Genomic DNA, 9,106 nt, shown 5'->3' on the forward strand with positions numbered 1-9,106 from the left:
GCTCTTGTCTTTCTGATGCCTGGATCCAGGCTCTGGACAAGCTGGGATACTTCAAGGCTTTGTCCGTGCTATTTATTCCCTCTCCCCCAACCCTGTTTTTTGTTTGTTTGTTTGTTTGTTTGTTTTTGCCTGTTCACAGCCTCTCTGTCCTTCTAGGTACAGCTTAAAGCTCTGTCCCACACACATATCGTAGCACGCATCACATGGTATTTTCATTGTCAGATCCATCCTCTGTGCCCCCATACCCAGCATGGAGCCTAGGACACAATAGAGACTCAAACCATTAATAATTTAAATTAATTTCTTTTAATGCCTACAGTGTGCAAACCCTTGTACAAAGCTGGGGGAGGAGAGTCTGCCACTGTGGGAGTAAAGACAAAGAAATTTGCATATGGTGCTGTTTTCTGAGCACACACGCATTTGTAATCTGGAAAGAAGACACGCGACTTGGGGCAAGGAAGAGAGCCTGGATGGAAGACATCAGACACAGCCATGTCACAGAGACCCTCCTACAATCACATAAAGATAACACAAGGAGAAGGTAACAGATGTTATTGGAGAGAGACAAATGAATTAAATTGTTAAGCAGACCAAGGGATCAAGAGAAACCAGAGAAGGCTCCCAGGAGGAGGTGGCCTTTGGCTCCTAAAGGGTGTGTTGGATACACATGCAGCTATGGAGGAAGACAGCTCAAGTGGAAGAGTCACAAAAAAGCCAGGATAGTGGGAGTAGATTTCAGGTATGTTCTGAAGGAGGAGTGAGGGGAGCCCAATGGAGAAGCAATTTAATTCTTCTCTTTGCACCATGTGAGTGATGTCCCATGACTCACTGGCCACAAAGTCATTTCCAGGCAAGGGGTTGCATTTCCTCAAAGGTCAGGCAGCAGGTCAGTGGATGAGCACAAAGGCCTTTCTAAATCTCACTTCCAGATCTGAGTGTGCAATGGTGAGCCCCAGGGAGCTCTGCTCCACTAAAGACATCACAAAAGACTCATGGGAAACCCTTCAGAGCCCAGAAAGATTGATGATGTCCTCTTCCAGAGCCTTGTTCTCTTCATCTGTAAAATAAGTGCATCAAAGATGATCATCTGCATGGGACCTTTGAGCCTGGGAGGATAGGACTGTTGTTCAACAATAAATCTCATTCAGTAGATGATTATTGAGGGCTAGCTGCATTTTGCTAGGCTTATGGCCTTCTAGGAGCTCGCGGTCAGCTGGAAAGAGGAGGCATGAACACTGGTAAGAATTCTTGGGAAGAGACCTTGTTTCTTGCCTCTGCTGCCTCTTCACACCCAGTCTTCCTGCACAAGGAGGTTCCTGGCACAGTGCCAGAGATGGCACAGACAGTTCTGGATAGGAGTACCTAGCCTGAGTCCTCAAGGCCACATAGTTTACTCCCTGCCCAAGCAGATCAGCCATGGACCCGTTTGAGGCACATGTCTTGAGAAAAACTGTTAATCTCAATAGCCTTAGTGGTGGACACATAGAGGCACTTGACAAATGTTTATGAGTGAATCACTAGCGAAGACTTAACCTGCAGAACAGAGGGTTGCACACAGCCCGGGTATCAATCCCCATCGATTTTGTTTACCAGACTTTTTCTGAGAATGCATAGTGCACCAGGCTGCGCTTCCTTCTCTCATGGTGCTATGATTTATGAAGGAGGCCAATAGTAAAAAGACAGATACCGCAGGCCAGGAAGTCCTATCTCAAGTCGTACTTGTTTAACTGGTACTGCAGAACTGGGGCGAGAACTCGGATCCCAGTCTTAGTCTTCACAGTCTTAAACTTAGTCTTCGATTAGTCCTCAGCCTTCCCAAATGCCCTGCATTGTGGGGCACACCGGGACAGGTCTTTCTTTCACATTTGGGCCCTGCATGGCATAGAGCATAAGATGTGTGCACACAATGCATGCCTAATTATAGAGTCACTCATTGCCTGGTCACTTGGCCAGTTGGGAGATGCTGCCATGCATCAGACCCTGAGCTGTGCACTGGTCACAGGCAAGTATAAACTGTGGTCCCCACTATGAGCAGTTGCCCTGTTGACTTTCTGGTACCAGCATGAAGCACAGTGCCTGGCACATAGAAAGTACTCCACAAATGCTGACTGAAAGACTAAATGAATGAATGAATAAAGGGCTGAGTACAAGAATGAAAGTAAAGTTTGCCAGATTAGACCAGGATGTCTCCCCCTGCCACCTGCTCCCTCTCCTGTATCATGACTCTCGCCCATGAATGCGTATTTGTTGGGCACATGCCATGTGGCAGGACTGATTTTAGGCGATGCAGATACCCTAACCACACTCTGCCCCGCTCACTGCTGTGTTCCCAGCACCTAGGATAAATCATTTCAGTAAAGTGAATTAAATTGAAGTCCAGGCTGGAGAGAGGCAAGCTCGAATAGTGTCTCCTTCCTCTGTCCCCTCCAGACATTGCCAGTCTAGTCTCTCTCTCCAAGGGCGGTGGCTGGAGCTAATGCTGATTGTTATCATGGTTTGCCTGTCTCCTAGGGCTTGGGCTCAGCCTGTGGGCCTGCTTCACTTTGGCCTGGCCTCTGCCAAGACCCCAGAGGCAATCATTTCACCAAGAGGAATAAAGACTGAGGCCAGGGAAGCTCCTGGGCCACTATCCAGGAGGGCATAATCTTCTGGACACATGATCCCATTGTCTGGGAACCCTAGATCATCTCCCAAGGGCCTTCGCCCCTCCTCAGTCTGGCTTTATTTCCTCAGGGCTGGGCTAAGCGGCCAAGGGTTGTGAGATATCTAAAGCCTACTTTGCAGGGGCTAATACTGACCCAAAATATGGGGGCCCCAAAAGAAACTCAGGCCTGGAAGAGCCCTTGGAGTTACCTGGCTCAAGTTCCTCATTTTACAGGTAAGAAAACTGAGGCTCAGAGACAGGGTGCATGATTTTCTCAAGGTCACACAGTGTCATTGTGGGAGCTGGGGCAAGAAGCTTTAGATATCCACCGTTGATGTCTAAAAGTAGAGTCAAACCTGTCTCTTCATTCTTCAATTCATTAAGCCAACTTTGGAAGAATTAAACCCATTTTCCAGATCTGAGAGCTATGGCAAGTTTAAGATCTATGGACTCTCTCTGATGATGTGTCTAGAACCATTACCTGTACCAAACAATCTATTAATGATGAGTTCTGGACCATCCCCACAGCTGAGAGTGGAGACAAAGCAGTTGATGACTTGGGAGGGTTTCAGGTCTTTACGCCTTTGACCACCTCTTTCTGGAATGTCCTTCTTCACTGGATCCCCCCTCAGATTTCCACAGCTATACCATATGCAGCTCCCATCCTGTCTAGTACATTTTATATTAGGGTATGTACTTGTTTCATGTACCTACTCAACTGGAGCTCCTCAAAGGCAGGGCTTTGTCCCAGGACTTACTCAGTGGTAGCGCACAGTAGGCCCTCAGTAAGTGGTGGATGAATGAGGAAGGAAAGGAGGGAAAGGGAAAGGGATGGTGGGAAGAAGGGAGAAAGTAAAGACAGAGCTGGGGGCTGGTCGACCATCATCTTAGGACATCCCCACAACAGGGGCAGATACTCTGATTTCATCATTGCTAACAGAATTCCATCTCCCACTATCTTCTAAGCAGCCTCATCCTGTAGTGGAGACTGTGTCCATCCCAAACCTGAGGGATTGAGTCCTGCTTGGAATAAGCCCACCACAGTAGTCTCCTTCCTCTGGTCAATGAGTAGTTTGAGTGTAGACATAAGGTACAGTCCAGCCTCTGAGATATGAGAGAAGTTATATATCCTAAGGCCTTCTGAGAAAATTTTCCTCACTTTTATAAGTGTACGCAGACCAGTGACATACCCCTTTCTGCTCTTTAAACATTGTTGGATGAGGATGTGATTCTTGGAGAGGCTGCAGCCATCTTGCCACAATGAGGTGACAAGCCCCCTAGGTCTATGGTCAACAGACTGAGGATGACAAAGAGGAAAGGCAGAAAGAAACTGGGTCCTTCAAGATGTTACTGAAATGCTGAATCAGGCACACCTAGACTGCCCTTTCTCAAAACAATAGTGTCCCTCAATGTTGAAGCCACTTTTAGTTGGGTTTTCTCTCACTGGCAACTGAAAGCATCCTAGCAGACATGGCAGAGGAATAGGAGGTGGTTCTGTACCAGACCACAAGACAAGATGGATGATCTCTAGTTTAGAGATGAAGAACCAAATTCCAAAAGGGAAGGGTCTTGCCCAAGTTCAGCCAGCAGCAAGGTAACAGAACTGGGGCTAAAACTGTGGTCTTAAGTGCTTATTACAATATAGCCTCACAATTGTGTCAGGGTTGGAGAGAGGTCCCTTAACAGCCCAAAGAGTCATCAGTCAGAGCCAGCTGGTGGGTGGATTTCGAAGAGCAGAAAATTTGTCCAGTCCAGTGCCCATTTTCATGATGTCCTCAGCAAACTCCTAGGTGGAAAGACGGCTACGTTAGGAAGTCATCATTCCCCCTCCATCAGCTGAAATCCACACCCCAACGACGTGGCCACCTCGTTCCTTCATGGCCCAAACCGTGCAATGAGATACATTTCTGCTTGTGGGGAGTTCCAGGAAAAGTTGGCCAATGCAAATGCCTTTAGATGCCTCTCCTTGTCACAAAATGAGGTCTGAGGAGCCACGCACACACCACTCTGCATTCTGCCTCCCCATCCAAAGAAACAGTTCTGCGAAGAGCTCTTCACATACATCTACAACCATCATTGTGCCAAAGCCCCTTTACAACGGCTATTGAGAACAGCATCTCTGAAGTCAGCTAAAGCCTAACTCTAAGGCTGACCTTGCTCTGCAAGTAACAACCCTGTGCCCCTAAATCATCCTTTCCCCAGACCTAGAATTTTCATTTCCTTTATATATTACTCATCTGGCATCAGTTTCATATCCCTCCGCATTATCTCTTCCAAAGGCGTTGTGGTTTTTGGTACCCAACTGCTGCCACGTGACCACAGCAAAGCTCAAGAGTGTGCATGGCATCTGACTACCATGGAGTTTAACAGGATTATCATCTCCCCCTACATAAATTGTATGCTCCTGTTAATACAACCTGAGGGCATATTAGCTTTTTTTTTTTTTTTTTTGGCAATCACACCACAACTAAGCTGATGACCATCAAGAAGAATTCCTAAGATTTTCTTATGTGCTTCCTCTAGTGCAATAAATTTGTGTCTCTCTGAGTGAAGCCCTTATTAAATATGGTCCATCTTTTCAGGTTATCTAAATTGTTGCTACTTAAATATGCTTAAGTTGTCTTTGCTTAAGGACTTGTGATGGCAAGACATTGACCACTTGTCATACTGATGAATAGTATTGCTTTGTATCCATGAGTCTGAGGCATTTCAGCATGGTTAGTACCAACTTATCAGCATTGTTTATGGATAACTGTGAGACTTATGATTTATACCTGGTCTTGGTGAGACCCCCCAAAAGGCTCTTCCATTGGGGCTGGTTTCCTAGCAAGATTATGCCTATGTGGCCAGGTGGGGATAAGAAAACTCAGTCGAGACTCCATTTTGGGCTCCCTGGTTTCGAGGTGTTCCATGCATAAGTCCATAGTCCCCAGTCTGAGAGAGAACATGCAACCTTGTGTGGCCCTTCAAAGGGAGGACAATGGGAGTTCATGCCTGGCCTCTCCCTTCCCCTTGCTTTGAGGCAGCCTTTGGCTGAGAAGGAGATTCTGATCTAAGTGAGGTTGTTATATTGCACCATTTTCCTGCAAAGAACTATTAGATGTGTAAGCACTGTCATGTGGAGTCTTATGAGTCTTCTTTAGCTGTGGAACCCTAACTCTGTCATTCTCCCAGACATGAGCAATTTATTCATGGAGGCATATTTTTTCCACATTTTCTGCATTTTTTCAAACAGACTCTACCTGGAAAAAGTTGTAATTTTATATGAACTCCAAGCCTGCCCAGTACCTGAGGCTGGCTGCAGGATGTGGCCAAGTTGACACCCATGAGCTCATGTCACAGCTCATGGGACTCTCTTTTCCCTTCTGAGCCTGTCTCCTCATCTGTGAACTTGGGGTAACTAACATGTGCATCCACGGTGCACCACTGCCATCTCTGACCTGAGCCGGTGGTCTGGACACTGCATCAGCAGGGCCTGTCCTTCTCCCCTGGATCTGCAGTCTTGTCTTGGAGCAGAGCCCCAGATCTTGCTCAATCTCAGGGCTTCGCTTGGTGATGTAAACTTCTCTGCCTTATTGAAACTTCCTCCTTCTGCAACATCACACATTCCAGCTACACCTAGCTCCTTGCAGTTTCCCGAAAAGGATACAGTAAGTCTTCACTTAGCGTCGTCGATAGATTCTACGTCAAGTGAAATGACATATAACAAAACCAATTTTGCCATAAGCTAATTGATATAAACAAGAGTTAAGTTCCTACAGCATCTCAACATTGTAACGAAATGACGTTGAACAAAACGGCGTCATTCAAGGATCTGATGTACGCTTTTCCCCATTCCTCTGGTGCTACGCACTTTGAGTTGCTTCTTTGGAGGGATGCTCTCTCTCTCATTTTTCTAGACTCTTATTTTGCAAAATTAAGAAGGTATTTCCTTATCGGAGAAGCCTTTCTTGTCCCCTCACCCCTGGTGCAGTCTGGATATAGTGGTGTGCTGGTGAATATCAAACAACCAGCTCTCCAAAAACGGAGGGGAAAGCCCTGACTTTTAGCAGTTTTCAGTGTCCATGGTGTAAATATCTCCATCGTGACTTGTGTTAAGTTACCAACACGCTACCCCTGAGTGTGAAGTTTGGGAAGAGTTGTGCAAACCGATGTGAGTCAGTTACAGCCACCACCAGCGAAATCTGATGCCTGCCTTTTCTGTGCCACAGCAGCCCCCCAAAATACAGTGCCGTGCTGAGCCATATTGGAGCCTGAGGCAAAAGGAAACATCTGTAATATTGTTCCTGTCTTTATTTAAAAGTTTTATCTTTTGTTCATCCATTACTTTTTTGTGTTAATTTTGATCTTTTAAAATATTGCAAAAAATTGTTATTTGTCTTGATTACTGAGTTTCTTTTCTTTTTTTTCTTTTTCTTTTTTTTTTTTTTTTTTTAGCACCACATTAAATTTTATTCCTGAGATGAGTGCCTCAGTCACCTCACCCTGGTTCTGGCCTTGACATAATAGCCCGTGTCACACTGTAATATTACCATCGATATAGCTGCCTCCCCTACCTGGCTGTGAATCTTGGGGAAAGGAATTAATTTCTGTATTCCTAGGACTTGGCACAAGGTAGGTGCTCAATAACTACTGTCCAGTGAGAGAGTAGATAAATAGATGGATGGACCATTTGCTCAGTTCATTTGCCCACAAAATGACATGCTGATGAAATGCGTCCTCTTGGTTAGGAGAAGATTTTGAAGTTTTTAGTTTCAGCTCTTCCAACTCAACAAAGATTAACCCTGCCCTTAACCTGGGGTGAGCCAGCCCCTGCACTAGGCATCTTCACCAGGGCCAGTCTGCAGATGACTCCAGCCTGGGGCAGCGATGGAAGGAAATTGAATCTGGAAAATGGAAACTGTGCTAAGATCAAGGGTTGGAAGGCACAGAGAGGCAGCCATCCCTTAGATCCCAGAAAGACTTTCTATCAGTTTTCATCACCTACTTCAAGAGGTAATAGAGTTCTATCTCTAGATGGGTCCCAGGAGACTGCCATTTGGCAGGGTCAATGGAAAGGAGATGTAAGCAGTAAATAATTCAGGATGACTTCCAGCTCTACAATTTGATGGGTCATCTGTTATCTGAGGGCAGCAGGACTTGTTCCCATGCCTAACCCCTTCCTCACCATGAGGACCACCAAAAAAGAGGTCTTTGGGGGATGTCTCTCTTTGGCTTCTCAGGCATCCATCCCACTGTATTCTATTTGGGGTGGGGGTGGGAGTTAAAAGGTTCCGTTTCTATAAGACTAGCCATGGCTTCCATTTTTTATGCACATGATATATGCTGTGCCCACTGCAAAGAACGTCACACACATTAGCTCATTGATTACCCACAAAACCCTCAGTTAATCTACCCATTTTACAGATGAGAAACAGAGAGTTTGGCAACTTACCCAGTCACCTAGCTGGTAACTGATGGAACTGAAATTCTAACCTAGAACCGTCTGATTCTAAGACTCTATGATCTTAACTACATCTATGCAAAGAAAGGGCATTTATAAGATAGTGCACCATTTGAGCACTGGTGCCTGTGATAGTCAAAAATGAGGGTGGAAATGGGCGGATGTAGTCAGTTTCATCTTTCTTCTGACCCGGCCTTGTCATCTACTTCAGACATGCTCCCTGTTCTCCCAGCCCACGCACTACCACATCTCCAAAGAGGAGTGGCACGTTCCCCAAAGGAGATTCTTCGGCTCAAAGACACTTGTAAATCCACATTCAAGGGGGCAGGAGGTGGGGAGGAAGTGAACAAGCAGTGGGCATCTATTAAGTGCCAGGCTCTGCATCCATGTTATCCATCTTTCTCACCCCAGGACTAGGAGCAGGTGCTTTTCCTATCTCCTTTTTAAAGACCTGCATTGTCCAATATGGTAGCCACTAACCACATGTGGCTTTTAAATTTAAATTCCTTAAAATGTATAAGAAAATTAAAAATTAAGTTTCTCAGTCACACTAGCCACACTTCCAGTGTTCAGTAGCCATATGTAGCTAGTGGTCACTGTAGTGGACAATACAGAAATAGAACATTTCCATCCTCAAAGAGAGTTCTATTGGACAGTACTGCAATGAGGAAAAATGGGACTCCGAGAATGACTTGCTTGGAGCCACATAGTGAGTTGCAAACAGACTGGGATGGGACCCATATTTCTCTCTTCCAAAGCCTCTACTCCCAAAGCCCAGAATAAATTTGCCACCGCCTGGCCCCAGAACAAGGAGGATTGTTTGCCTGGGATGGTAGGTTGACTTAGGAAACCAAATAACAGATCAGAAGACTGTGGGTGAATACCAAAGTGGAGAAAAGGAGCCAGCTGTTCTTGAGGGTTATTTTTATCCTGCCCAGATATCCTGGGGAGCTGCCCCCCTCCTCTTACAGCTATTTTTATCTGAAGAGTTGGAATCAGAATGCTGTCTCCCATGGATG

This window comes from Pteropus medius, unplaced genomic scaffold (assembly GCF_902729225.1).
Source record: "Pteropus medius unplaced genomic scaffold, Ma_sr-lr_union100, whole genome shotgun sequence".
NCBI lineage: Eukaryota > Metazoa > Chordata > Mammalia > Chiroptera > Pteropodidae > Pteropus > Pteropus medius.